Raw genomic sequence first — 14,527 nt, 5'->3', positions numbered from 1 at the left:
AAGGCACCCCGCAGCCCTCAAACCACCCTTTAGCACAGCCCTTGCCAGGGGAAAGCGAGGGGCTGCACGGCTGCAGCACAGCCCCTTCATTAAAACCCCCGGCATGTCCTGGCCCTCGCTCATTCCAATGAAAAGCATCCAGGGTATTAATTACCAGATCGGTGGATAACGCCGTTAAGTTTACTTTTGTGCTGCACAGACCCAGCGGGAATGTCAATGCCTCCTGCCCTTGGTGTGGTGCTGCAAGGGCACCTCGGTGGGTAGCACCACAGGGGCACCGAGACCCCCTGTCTGCAGAGAACTGGTGTTCTTGGCTCATTCCCAGTATGGATGTGAGGGGATGGGTCTTGCGGTGGGGATGGGTTTGCTGGGCAGTGAGCTGGGGGGCCTAAAGCAGCCTGGGCAGGGGATGGGGGTGAGGAGCTCTGCCAGGGGGACAGCCCATGGGAAAGGTGCTCATGGGCAAAGCTGGATGCTCCCTGTGAAATTGAGCATTGATTTCAGTGCTGGGGCTGTCACCTCAACTGCAGGTTTGGTTAAACACGGGTGAGCATCAGCTTGACCTTGGGCAGGGCCCAGGGGCAGTGGTCCCTTGTCCCCTGCTGGCTGGAAGAGGTGATGCTTTCAGCCAAAACTGCCTCAGGGATAACCCCGGTGCCTGCCTTCCTGTGCTAGGGAGTGGGATTTTCATGAATGGAGCTTCCGCATTCCCACTGGGATGCCTGAAGTCTGCAGAAAGGACACTAGGACCAAGGGTTGGGCTTTTGGACCTCTCTAGGGATGCTGCTGGTACCTGTTGCATCCTTCCTGCCCACACGGGTGCCTGAAGGATTCCCCATCCCTTGCAGTGATGACCCAACACCAACCCTGGAGATGATGAGTGCTTAGGAAAGGGTCTTTCCTCCTACCAGATGACATGGAGCTGGGAAGGATGGGAAGGTCAGAAAGGGGAAATCTCCCCACTCTGCTCCCCACTCTGCTGTCTGGTGGCTCCTGTTTGGGAGCGCCTCACCTGGCTCCCATCAGCATGGAAATCACTCAAGATTCACACGCAAGACAGCTGGAAAAGCATCTTACCTGTTGCACTGGAGCAAACTGCTTTTGCAGCGCAGCATTGCAAGGATGGCACAACTGCAAGCAGGTGGCACAAAACTAGATGTGTTCCATGCAGATAGGCAGAGTAAATACTCCCTGTAAGCCAGTGCTGTGCCCTGGCAGGGAATGGAGACAGAGGTGAGGGGTTTTGATCTTTCTACAAATATGTTTGGGACCAATAGATACCAGCCTGGGTTTTGCAGAGGATCCTTTACAGTTTCACTCAATAGCATGTATCTTGCAAGAGAATTAATAGTACCTTGGGCTGCCTCTGTGCATGGCTCTCCCCATAGTAGCTGGTTTGGGGACAGGATGGATTCTGCCCTGTGAGGGTGCTGAGGCACTGGCACAGGGTGCCCAGAGGAGCTGTGGCTGCCCCATCCCTGGCAGTGTTCAAGGCCTGGTTGGACACAGGGGCTTGGAGCAAGCTGCTCTAGTGGAAGGTGTCCCTGCCCGTGGCAGGGGTTGGAGCTGGAGGAGCTTTAAGGTCCCTTCCAACCCAAACCACTCTGAATACAGCTCCAAGCCCATCCGTGCACACAACGTGCTGTTCTTATGAGTGTAAGCAATGGTGCCTCCCACCCAGGGCCGGAGACCCCAGGACTTGCTCCTCTGGCCTTTTCCTTGTGTGGTTTTTGTGTCTCTCAGCCCTGCTCCAGGTGATGCCAGCTCCCTGCATCCAGCCGCGAGGTGCCGGTTGTGGGGGGGCTGCCAGAAACGTCCCACGCTTTGATCCATAATTTAAAACCATTTTGTTTTGCCTTGCTTGTTTTAACCCGCGATTTGCTGCGGCAGAGGAACACAAACCCCCTTCAGGACAGAAGAAACCACCTCATTATTTCAATTACATCCCCCCTGACCTTACTAGAACTTTTTTCCTCCTCCTCGCTTCTAAAGCAGCGACTTTTCTGTCTTTTCTTCATTCTTATGATCTCCAACTCCGCCGGGAGACAGCAGCAATCAGCACATCAGAGCACCCAGCGGCTCCTGTGATGCCCAGCAGTCACTAATTAACAAATTAAAAAGAGAAATCTTCCTGCAGATAGGATTGTTCTCTGCCGATGTTGCCTTTTCTTTTGTCAGCGCTGTGACAAGGAACTTCTTTATTGCTGCAGATAGAGCAGATTAAACCGTCCCTCTCGTGCTGTTCACTACTTGCACGGGTTTGTGCCGCTTATTGGTTTGGCCCCCAAATAAAGTGTTTTGCCCCCCACTTTTATCCTGCTCTGTTGGGTTCCTGCACAGATGTGACAAAAAAGTGTTTAAGCCATCGCATCACCCCCTGCCTGGACCAGGTATCCTTTAATAGAATCATAGAGGGTTGGAAAGGACTTTAAGATAATCTGGTTCCACCCCCCAATAATAAGCATGCGCATCCTCAGAGGATGGGGGGTTCAGGAGGGCTGAGTGGACCCAGCTCCAGTGGAACATCTGGAGAACATCTTGGGTGCCACCACATGTTCCAGCTCCTGCCTGAAGCCCATAGTCCCATGTGTAGATGGCACCAAAGCAGAGGCTCTGCTGGCAGCAGGGGGACTGAGCTCTCTGTTCACACATCGGTGACCAAAGGTGCACCTGAGGGTCTTCAACCTTATTTTGGTTCATGGTCCCCAGCAGTGACCCCAAAACCAGCCACAGGGCTGGCCCCATGGAGGGCAGGTTTGGGGAGCAGGAGCAACAAGCCTGACCTCAGCACGTCCACAGGCAGGACCCAAAACCTCTGCCCACCACAATGGGCACGCGGAGCACAGAGCAATGGACACACACGGACACAGGAGCTGGGTGTCAGACCAAAGCACACTTTTCCCTCACTTCTTTCAGGCTGCATCGGTTTCCTGGGTCAGGGGCCATGGTGTTGGGATGGCAGCATCCTCTGGAGGTGATGGAGAGCTACGGGAAGAGCAGGACAGCAAAGCCTGCACAGAAACCCACCGTCCTGCTCCAGCAGCTCCCCCTTGTTCAGCTCCTCTGCTCAGGTGACCTAGTGCAATTAATGTTAGTGGGTGGGAGCTTATCGATAATTAGCCAAAAGCTGCCCTCATTTCCTTCTTCCACTTGAGATCTTCCATAGAGGGACGATTCTGCCCCACAGAGCCCCATCCCCTTAACCCCATCTTTCATGGGGTTTGCTGGGACCCCCACACAGCCTGCTCTACCAGCACAATGGGTTTGCCAGGCCTGATGACACGGGGAGGGATGCAGGGGGGGATGCCAGGTGTTTGCATGGGGCTTGGCAGGGCCAAAAAGCCCCTTTCCCATTCTTCCAGAAACTGGGAAAAAGTAGTGTTTTCTCTGAAAGCGGTTTCTCCTCCCCTGGCCCTGGAGCAGTGATAAATCATCACTTATTTAAAACAAACCCCAGCTAATGGAGCAGCTGCATAATGTGTGCTTCAAAAGCAAAGCCGTCAGCAGTTCCTAAACTTCGGAGGTTCAAATGCTGCCGAGTTATTGTTAATAGTTTTTCATTTGTTTGAATCTGCCATTCCTTCATTTGCAGCGAGGAACTCGGGAAACAGACATTCCCTCTTCCCAGCTCCGCTCTTCCCAATGGCAAGAGCAGCCTCGGCCTCTGTGCCACCGGGATGGGGATGGTGGCAGTGCCAGTGGGGTGGATGGGAGCTGCCAGTGCCTGGCTCTGGTGATGGGGATGTGCCATGTGCTGAATGTGCCAGGATGGGCTGTGCAGGGACAAGCTGTGCCATGCAGTGCCAGGCCATGTCCTGGCTGTGCCATGCCAAGGCCAGGCATGCCAACCTGCAGTGTACCAAGTGGTGCTGTGCCATGCTAAGCCGTGCAGTACCAAGCCATGCCAAGCTGAGGCAAGCCAAGCCATCCAAACCGTGGATGCGCGGAGCCATGCTGCGCCGTACCACGCCAAACCCAGCCAAGGACCACAGTACACGGAGCCGTAACTGTGCCAAACCGTGCCAAATCCGGCCATGCCAACACCGACAGGTGGCGATAGGTCCCCATTGCACCCCTATGAAGCCAACTGGGCCAGCGCAGCGGGGCCGTGCCGAGCCGCCGCAAGCCCGGACCGCTCGGTACGGATCGGCGCGGCCCCGGCTCGGCTGGAAAGGACTCGCACAGCTCGTCCCCCCCCTCCCCTTCCCTTGACCCCCCCGTCCGGTTATCGGGCTGGCTAATCCCGTATGTAAATGGCAGCCAATGGATGGTGCCGTTGAGCGGGGCTGGGATTAGCGGCGGGGCGAATGGCTGGCACTTTTACTGGGATTACAGAACAAAGAGCTGCTCTCCCTCCTCCAGCTCCGGGTGGGTTGGTGGGGGGGGAGTTTATTTCCCACCCCCACCCCCCCCTCCCGCTCCTTATTCCTTCCCTTTAAGCCCCCCCCGGACCCGGGCCCCGCCCGGGAGGAGGGAAGCGGCGGGAGGCGGCTCCATCCCGGTTCCATCCCGGCTCCATCCCGGCCCCCGCCGCTCCGCGCAGCCTCGCCGGGGAGGGCAGGAGCGCCGCGCCCGAGCCGCCCGCGGTAAGGAAAAGTTTTGCCCCCCCTCCCCCGCCTTCCCCTTCCGTGTCCGTCCCCCCCCCACCCCACACACCCCGGTACCAGCGCTGGGGGGTGGCGGTGGGGAGGGCTGGGGGGTGCGGGGGTTGCGGGGTGCTGCGTGCGATGGGGCTTGGAGGGGCGCAAGGGGCGTTAGGGGTGGGGGTGCAGGGGGTGGTAGGGTTAGGGGGTGGGATGAGGATTGGGGGTAATGGGGCTGGGGGGTGTGGTAGAGCTGGGGGGTGCAGGGGGGCATTAAGGCTTGGGGGATGTTGGGGGGCAATAGGGCTGGGGGGATATAGGGAGGTATTAGGGTTTGAGGGTTGCAGAGGAGTGATAGGAGTGGGGGGGCAACAAAGCTGGGGGGGGGTGTGCTGGGAGGCAATAGAGCTGGGGGGTGATGCTGGGCTCCTTAGGGCCGAGGGGATGCTGAAGGGCAATAGGGCTGGGGGGGGGGGAATGATGGGTTTATTAGGGCTGGAGGGGAACAGGGGGGCATTAGGGATGGGGGGATGCAGAAGGGCAATAGAGCTGGAGGAGGTGCTAGGGAGCAATAGGGCTTGGGGGATGCTGGGTTCATTGAGGCTGGGGGACATGCTGGGTTTATTAGGGCTGGGGAGCGGAAGGTGGTAGTTAGGGCTTGAGGGATGCTGAAGGGTGATAGGACTTGGGGCAACAGAGCTGGGGGTGATGGGGGGGGAATAGGGCTGGAGAGTTGCTTGACTCATTAGGGCTGGGGATTGCAGGAGGGGATGTAAAGGCTTGAGGACTGATGAGGAGTGATAGGGCTGGGGGATGCAGGGGGCAACAGAGCTGGTAGGGATGCTGGGCTCATTCGGGCTGTGGGGATGCAGGGTGCAATAGGGATACTGGGGGAGGGTAGTGCTGGTGGTGCAGGGGGGCATTAGGGCTGGGGATGCTGCAGGGCAGTAGGGCTGTCAGGGATGCTGGGGGATATGAGGGCTGGGAGGGATGTTGTGGAGCTGTAGGGCTTGGAGGAGATGCTGGGGGTATTGGGGTGTGTTTTGCTGTTTGGGACTGGGGCCGGCATTATAGCTGCTGGGGCGGAATCCTGGGGGTGATGGTGGGGCTTGGGGTTGGTGGGGTCCATCAGGACTCTGGGGGGATGCCAGGAGGCAATAAGGCTTGGGGGGGGGGAGGGTATGAAGGTTTGGGGGCAATAGTGCTGCAGGGGAGCCTGGGGTGGTGCAGGGGCAGTAGGGCCGGGCTGGCCCTTGGTGCCCATCACCGCAGTGGTGTCCCATATCCCAAAGGCAGCTCCAGGGCCGGCACCTTGCCCTGTCTGTGTGTGGTGGTGCCAGGCAGGATGGAAGCCGGGCTCAGGGCTCTGCTGGGGCTCGCCCCCTCTCCGGCACGGCGAGAGGCAGCAGCAGGGCTGGAAATAGCAACGCAGGGTTGAGCTGACGAAGCGCTCGGGGCTTCAGCTGTGCCGGGAGCCCGGCCTCGGCACCGCGGCCGTGGCGTGGAGGGACGGGCGTCCTCTGCGGCTCCCCGGTGGTGCTGGGGGCACGCACAGGCTTCTTGGTGCCTGGTGATGGCCATGGTGGGGAGAAAGTTGCTCCCCAGGGAGCCGGTGCCCTTGTCCTTGCAGTGCACAGGGCCGGCCGTGGGCTTATCTGGGATAAGCTGTGAATGGGAGCGATCCTGTTGATGATCTTGTGCCGGAGCAAGCCTCGGTCTCGGGAGTGCTGTGGGTCCTGGGTGTTCATGGTGGGCACCGGGTATGCCTGGGTGAGCTTTGGGAGGCATTGGTGCCGCTGAGCATGGCTGCGGAGTCGTGGTGTCATGGGCACTTTGGGGTTGCTGCTCGGCCTCCTGGCACATACATCGCCTATTGGCGTCCTAGTTCTGGACATTGGAAGCGCCTGTGGACATCAGCACGGAGCCTCATGTGACAGGAGCCCCAGCTTTAGGGTGTCAGCTCCCCACGCTGCTCCCACTGGAGTGGGAAGTGCTGCAGCTGGGGCATAATCCTGTGGACACGAGCACCTTGAATTCTGCAGGTCACAGGTCTCTGGTCCCCACCGGTGCTCCCAGACCCGCTCTGTGTGCATCGCTCTCTGAGCCCAAGGAGTTTCCTGCTCCTGTGGAAACTGCAGCAGCAGCAGCTCTGAACTGAAGCTTTGTGATGGTGCCAGACCTGACCCCACTGTGGCTGGGGTGCCAGTGGCTCCTCTGCTGCGGGTCCCTGCCACCATTGGGGTGATACTGAGCAGCTGGTCAGGTATCGGGGTTGCATCTGAGCTGCTGCAGCACAGCGTGGCTGTGGTCACCCATGGGCCCCCCACTGTTGTCTTTGCCCCGCAGAGCTGTGGTCCCTGTACCTGCTGGGGACAGGGCACCTGCTTTGGGGCTGGGCTGCTCTTTTTCCCCTGCACTGCTGCTGTCCGAGCTGGTGTTGCCTCTCAAGGGCATGGTTTTGGGATGTGAAACCGCTGGATGTGGGCAGGGGAAGGGGTCAGGCAGCTGCTCTTATGGGGTGGCTGCAGGGGGTGATGAAGGGGATACGCGCTGGTGGCCACCACCACCTCCTGCTGTCCCCCCTGGAGGGCTTTCACGTGTCGATGCAGGACGGGTCAGTGGTCGTTTGGGTTTGCTAATGAGAAGCTGGGAGAGGAGGGAAGGAGCCTCCTCAGGGATGTATTTAAGAACCTGCCCTACGAGCCCGGGCAGGAGATGCGGTGCCCTCCGCACATTCAGTGGGACCTTGTGTGGGGAAGGAGGTGACAAGGAAGGAGGGTGGACTTTGCATCCAGCACAGAGGGACAGGTCTGTCTGTCCCACCTGGAATCATGATCTGAGCGATGCTCAGCTTCAGGGAAGGAGGAAAGAACAGCAAAACCCCAACCCCCAAAATCCCAGCCCAAAACAGCGACCTCTTGCTGCTGGAGCCAATGGGGGATTCCCATCTGCTGCTCCCGCAGGAAATAGCTCAGATTTTTTTTGGCAATTATCAATGCCCCGTACTTCCTTTGGGAATTCTGGCGGCTGCACCCTGGCAACCAGGCTGGAGGAATGCGGAGGGACTCCAGTCATGGCCAGGCTTGTCCCCAGCTGGTTGCCTGCCACGGGGCTGACCCCTGGCATGGCTGCCGGGCATGTTCCCAGCCCTGCCTGATGGGTGATGGATGCAGTTGTTCCTTGTGCCGCCAGGATTCATCCGCAGATGCCTGATGCGGGTGGTTGTGGTGGTAGCTCATCATGGAAGAAGAGGCAGGATGGGGACTGCAGCTCCCAGTGTGGCTGGGCTTGGGCATATTTGGTGGGTAGCAGTTTGGGGAAGGGGATGAATGAGCGGCTCTGTTGGTGCCTCTGCTCTTCGCTTGGTCTCTGGCCACATTTTACCTGCGTTGCACCTCGGTGGCAATGAGAAACCTCCTCTGGGGCTTTGTGGGGAGCAGATGCTGAAGGCACGTGGGGTGGGTTTGCCACACCAGTAGCCTCCCTCTTGAGGGCAAAGAGGAGAGGAAAGTACCTACTGGGAGCCCCTTCTAAGGATGGAGATATCCAACCAGGAGCTGAAAATGTGTTTATTGATTCGTTTATTGGGAAGAGCCCAGCTGGAAGCTGCAGGGAAGGGACTCTGGTGTCCGTCGGGATGCTGTGCCCAAGCAGCAGGGCTGGGGGCAGAGAGCAGCAATGGCTGGAGGTTTGCTGGGGACACGGTGGGTCTCTGCAGGCTGGAGCAAGGTTTCCCAGGACCTTGCAGGCTGTCCCTTCACAGGACACGTTTAATTTAAATCTCTTGAAGCGCTGCCTTTGAAGAGAGCTCAGGAACCCTTTGCCTGGTCAGAAGCTGCAGGAGGCTCAGGGCTGGGTGGTGCCTGGGGTCTAGGTGAGCTTTATGGGTTGGGGGCTTGGGGTGTTTCTTAATTGGCATCTCAATGCATAGTGCAGCCCCACTGGTTGAATGTGCTTTGAGCCCAAGTGAGTCTGGGTGGGTGCTGAGCCCCGCTGTGTGGTGACCCTGTGGTGCTGGAGCTGGGATGGGGGCTGCTGCAGAGAAATCAGAGCATCGCAGACTGGGTTGGGTTGAAAGGGACCTTAAAGCTCATCCTTCCACTTTGGTGGTTGGTCCAAGCCCTGGCAGTGCTCAAGGCCAGGTTGGACAGAGCCTAGGGTGACCTGGTCTTGTGTGAGGTGTCCCTGCCCATGGCAGGGGTTGGAGCTGGATGATCTTAAGATACAACCCAAAGGAGTCTGTGGTTCTATGACTCTAATCCCTTGAAGCAGCTGGGGTATCGCTTTTGTGGGAATACCCCCGTGCCCCATCCTGATCTGGGAGCTGCTGTCAAATGCCACCTTACAAACACTTTGGTGGTGATTTCCGAGGGACTTCCCTGCAGTTTCGGCAAGGCTGTCCCATGGGGAGGATGCTGTGAAGAAAAGCACTTGGTGCAGAATTCCCTCCTCAAGCAGGCTGTGCCGATGTGGGATTTACATTCCTGCACGCAAACTGCTTCTGTTTGAATTCTCCGGCTTCTTGTTGCCTTGTCTTTGCTCCGTGTGGGTCTGGCTGGTTTAGGAAGAGAATTAAGCTCAATGGGATGAGCAGGGAACCGGTGAGGATCATTACTGTGCTGCTGCATCTGTCTGCATGGATGTCATCCCTCTCAGAGCTGATCTCCACCTCTTGCATGAGGGATGGGGTGTCTGTCTTCATCTTCTGTGGCACCACAGACCTCCTGAGCCCCGTGGGCTGAGTACAGCTGGGGAGCTCGGAGCGTGCTTTGAAGCATGTATCCCTCTGGAGATGTCCATGAGGAAAACATGGGCAGGATGTTTTGGAACCTTTGTTATTTTTTTGAGCATTTCTTGCATGTTTTGGTGCTGTGTGATTTGTCGCTGCAGGGGGTTGTGTGGCCTGCTTAGCTGGGATGTTCCTAGAGGAGAAACCTCCCTGTGTAGTGGGTTGATGAAAGTGTTGAAGGCCAGGTTGGACGGGGCTTGGAGCAACCTACTCTAGTGGAAGGTGTTGCTGCCTGTGGCAGGGGGTTGGACCTGGATGAGCTTTAAGGTCCTTTCCAACACAAACCATTTTATGGTATGCATGCTTCAGAAACGCATGGTGCCCAGGCCCTGATGACCAGCAGCTTTATGGGGTCTGAAGTGGGCTGAAAAATCCCGTTACATGAGAAGAGGCGTTTGGTGGAGAGGCTGGGGCTAAGCCCTATCCCTGGGTGAGGCAGGGGATGGATGCGTGGGATCCCAGACACAGATTGTGCCAGTGGTGAGGCCCTTGAGGAGCACTTGGCTTCCTTCTCCCTCACTAAAAGTAGGAGGGGAAGAACTCTCAGAGCTTTCCCTTTGGTAACTGCCAGGTGGAAGAACACAGAGGTAGTCAGTGTGGCTTAGGGAAAAGTGATGAGTGGAGAGGGAGTCCTCCAGAGCAAGGTAACACTGGGGAGATGAAACCATCACAGTGGGTGAAGATCTCCTTGGTTTTATGCAGTTGCTGTGCGAGAAGATGCTTCACCCGTCCTTAAAAGATGGTGTGCAGGGATGGGCCCGTTTCCATGCCCAGGTTTCAGCAGAGCTCACATCTTTACCTCCAGCTGCTTCTGCATGGACATGTCTCCTGCCTGAGAAACCAGACACTCCTTAATGCTTGCATGAGGTGACCTTGCCTTGGGACGCTGGCCACCAGGTTGCTCATCTGGAATTCCAGCCTCATGGCATCAAAGGTTGGCCCTGGGGCAGTAGGGACGGCTCCGGCTGTCACTCTGAGGATGGAGGTGGCTGCCTGGAGATGGGCAGAGCTCTCCTGTGCCAACAGACACAAATGAAAGGGTCAAACCCAACCCTGCTTCTAATTAGCAGCAATCCTCGTGCCTGAAACTAAGCCCGGCCTCTCTCTAAGGACTGGGTGCCAGGGAGCACGTGTGGCACGTCGCATCGGTGACTGCACCGGGGCAGGCTGGTGAGGCAGATGCTGCCAATGGGAAGAGCTGAAAGGTTTAGGATGAAGCTTGAGATGAGCACCAGCGGTGCTGGTCCCTACCCTGCTCAGAGGAGAGACCCCAGAGGGCAGAGGAACATGTGTGGCAAGAGTAGGGTGGATGCTGCTGCTTGGAGCTTCCCAAAACGGACCTTAAAGGGTGGTTTGCATTCAGGGCAGGACCAGTGCTGAGCTCTGTGGAATGGGTATTTTGGCATATCTCCCCTAGTACTGATGTGATGGGGCTGTGCCTCCTGCAGTTGGGCTTTGGGACCTACTTGAGGCTCCTGTCAAAGTCACTCCTCCCCATCAGGTCAGTTTTCTGCTTGTCATTGCAGGTTAAGAGACGGGGATGGGAAAACCTGTAGGAAAGGCAGGATTACACCTCCCTAATTAGTAGGGGCCTGATTGTCATTTCTACACAGCGCTCTGGTAGTGATTAAATACGTGGGAATTATCTTTATTATTTGTATTGCATTAGTGTTTAGAAGGCTGAGACCCCATGTGCTGTGCATGCAATGAATGACAGTCCTTGTGTGGAGGAATGCTGTCTCTGTCCTGGATGGGTAGATTGGGGTTTGAGCCCTGTGCACCTCTGGCATCACCCAGATTGCTACTACAGCTCTGCTCCCTGTCACTTAGAAGGTTTGAAGCATTGATTTGTACATCTTTGTTGCAGATGAGTCACATCTGGTTTAGTATAGGGGGAAAAAATCAGTGTATTAACGTGACCTCTGAAACTGTGGTTTACAGATTGATTTAAAATATATATATATATATATGGCACCTGGTTGTCAAAGCCCAGGAGTTGCCACCTTTAGATCTTCTCCCTTTCTTGTTGGAGGGCTACAATAAAGCAGTCTCGTTAGGTAAATGTGATGATGTTACGATCCACCATCTGCTGAAATGCTTCTGCGTGGTGCTGGTGGAGCAGGGGGAGCTGCTGCAGCGCTTCCCCCTGATCCTTCTCGCTGGTATCCACCCTGGGTCCTGCATGGCCTGGGAGGAACATGGGTTGTTGGTCCGGAGGGAGAAAGGACTTTTCCTTATGGTTTCTTCCCTTTTAACCAGCCAGTTTCCTCCCTTTTTAACAGGGATGAGCTGTTGACCCCTTCCAGGATTTATTCCCATGGGAATGCAGTAGGGCTGTTGGGATGGTGGTAGGATCATTGGCAAGTCGCCCAACAACTGTGTCACTCCATCAGCCATGGAGACCCTGATGTGTGTGGATGCTCTGGTCTGTAAGGACACCCCAAGATGCCCACAGGTCCCTGTGTCCCACAGCATCACCCTTGCTCTCACCCAAGCAGTGGGATGACCCTGTCCCAGTGTCAGCAGGGACCCCCCCACATCCCCGTGGGTGCTGGAAGCCCTTTTGCAATCACTGTCAGGAATGTTCGCGCTTGGTCGGCAAAATATGTGAGGAACTCTGCTTGTTTAAAGTGCCTTTGGGGTTTTGGGCCTTAAATAAACATCCTGGTTGGGGTTTGGGTTGGAGGTTTTCATCCTGGGAAAAGCAGGCAGGGAGAAGGGAGCCGTGCTGGTGCCCCAAGTCTGCGTGCGCCTTCTGACAAGGTTATAAATTAGCTTCATTAGAGGAGTATCACTGAAAATTAATTGTTCTGTACCCTTTAGGAGCATCACCAGGCTGTAATTTCATCTCATCCTTCTGGGGAAAATACCTCGAACCCCCTGAAGTGAGATTACAGCCATTTACCCTGGGAGCTTGGTGTTTTTGTCCCCCCTGAATGCAAATACCCAGATGAAACTGTGCTGGGAGCTTGCATTGATAGCAGGAGGTTAGTTGGGGTTTGCTGCAGGTTTCTGGCACAGGCTGTCCCCCTGCTACCACTGCCCAATAGCATCCTTGGGAGATGCGCAGCTGAGGAGAGGAGCATCCTGAATGCTGGAACCCCAGTCAAGCATGGCTCAAACTGAGCAGCCCCTGTGCTGTTAAACAGATCTGCGGTGAGAGCGGGCAGCAGCAACCTTTAACATTAAACATTTATTAAAACTGTTAGAGTTAGTGTCAGGGTGTATTTATGTATCTTATTTTAAAAGAGAGGGGAGAAGAAAAGACATATGAGAGAGGTGAGCATGACCTGAGAGAGCAGTGACCCGGTGCGATGCAACCGCAGCCCTCCCCGTGCTAGCTGCCAGAGCAAAGACCTAGCTCCAGGATGGATGCAGCATCCGTGCCCTTCCCATGGCTCCTTGCTGAATCCCTGCAGGGAAGAGCAGGCAGCAGTGGGGCATCTCAGCATCCTGGGCCTCTCAAATACTTATGGTTCAGGTAGGTTATTCCCTTACAGGGAGCGGGAAGGAATGAGATCAGCCCCACATCTCTCCCATGTTGTCTTCCCATAGCCGCCCGCCGGCTTTCCCCAAGCTGCCCCTTGGAGGATTATGCGCTCTCTTGAAAACCTCTTTGTTTCCCCATGTTTGCTGTTGTAATTTATGTGCGATGCTGCCGTGTGTTGAAAAACAAGGTCTTTATCTCCGTGGGAATTACACCTGCAGAAATCCAGCCCTGTCGCTGCCCGTGCGTGAGGCTCTCCATGATAAAAGCCAGCTCCAGCGCCGCCACAGCGATGCAAAAGTTTCCTCTGCTTTAGCAGTGGCGAGGGCGATGCTTTCCTCCCCTCCACACCTCTAGTGCACAAACCCCATCGTCTTTAAGTCCTCTTTGAAAATAGGCTGCTTGGGCTGTGGCTTCATTACTGATTTATTTCTGTCTCCCCTAGCAGCATAGGTGTCGTTGAATGTTTCTTTTGGCTTCTACTTGGTTTATTTTACGTTTTCTGCATGTAAGATGCATATTTCCACACTCACTGACCTTTTGGCTCACTGTGGTCCTGGTGTGGTGATGCTGATGGATGGAGCAGAGAGTGGGTGTCCCGTGGGTGCTCCTGGAAAGGGCTATTTTAATGGCTGGGCTCATGCCGGATTGCCATCATTGCACTAGAGCATGGGGGCGTCCTTTATTATTTCAAACCTGATAATTAAAGATAACATGGAGTTCTCTCTGCTGAGGATGCTCTGGAATGCTGTCTTTCCCATGTTACAGGGTTCTCATCCATACCGGGACCAGGAGATGGGCTTTGCCATGGCATGTACCCAGTTCCCCCTGGTTACTCTCTCGTTGTGGCTCCAACCCCCCCAAAAGCACAATGGCAGCAGCTGGGTTCCATGCTGGCATCGCCTGGGTGAGGGCCAGGATGTGGTGCTGGGGTACCCCTCTTCTTCCGCCTCCCCATAACTCTTTGCTTTTGGTTAGGTCAGGCTTGGGGGATGCCAGGCTGAGTCCCCCAGTTTCCCTGCCTAGAAACCATCAGTGATGTCTATGGAAAACCTTACAGCAAATGTTGTTGTTCTTAAGCCCGTGTGCTGAGAGGTTTTATGTCCTTTCTCTCCCCTCCTTCGCTAACCTGCTTTTCACCAGCGATGCTACAAAAGGCATTTAAGCCCAGAACCTTCCTTCTCAGTATTGATTTTGCTTTCTGCTGGAGTCTCTCTTTAGTGCCCTTGGTAGTTTGAGTAGCTGGAAGGATTCTGGGGAGAGCCAGGCTGCCTCTCTGGGGTCCTTCATGTCCCCAGCAGCAAGGTGATGAACACAGCGGCTGGGGGAGGCATCCATAGGGATGGAGCAGTACCTCTCCTTGGAAACAACAGGTCGTGGTGTCGGGCTGTGAGGAGCGCTCCTTAAAGATGCCAGAGAGATGTGAGATCACACTCAGCACTCAGGGAAAGCCTCTTGTAGCATGGCTGGGGCGGTTTCTCCTCCTGGTCCCAGATCACCAGCCTCAGGCAGATGTTCAGGCACTTCCTCCCATCTTGGGGAAAACCAGCATTTTGCTTTTAATGAGGTTTTTGGGCGCCATCCAGGTCAGCAGCTTCGCAGAGGACAAGGCAGGGTGGCTGAAATAAACCTGCCTATTTAAATATTTACCTGCCCACTATAAAGTAG

The 14,527-nt window shown here is 55.9% G+C and overlaps 1 protein-coding gene across 6 annotated transcripts in view; it reads left to right on the top strand.

The window, feature by feature from the left end:
* Positions 1-4,188: 4,188 nt before the first annotated feature.
* The window catches only part of GTF2IRD1 (GTF2I repeat domain containing 1), a 63,348-nt gene continuing 53,009 nt past the window's right edge, over positions 4,189-14,527 (top strand). For 2 of the 6 annotated variants that reach the window (XM_062632180.1, XM_062632154.1), the window contains exon 1: positions 4,195-4,586. The gene's annotated coding sequence lies outside the window, so the exon portion shown is untranslated. Of the gene's footprint in view, positions 4,587-14,527 lie in introns of all 6 variants that reach the window. The other 4 variants (XM_062632198.1, XM_062632162.1, XM_062632189.1 and 1 more) reach the window with 3 other exon arrangements.

This window comes from Pezoporus occidentalis, unplaced genomic scaffold (assembly GCF_034315485.1).
Source record: "Pezoporus occidentalis ecotype Australia unplaced genomic scaffold, CSIRO_AGI_Poc_V1 ctg110, whole genome shotgun sequence".
In the NCBI taxonomy this organism is placed as follows: Eukaryota; Metazoa; Chordata; class Aves; order Psittaciformes; family Psittacidae; genus Pezoporus; species Pezoporus occidentalis.
This window is presented reverse-complemented; position numbering and strand designations above follow the sequence as displayed.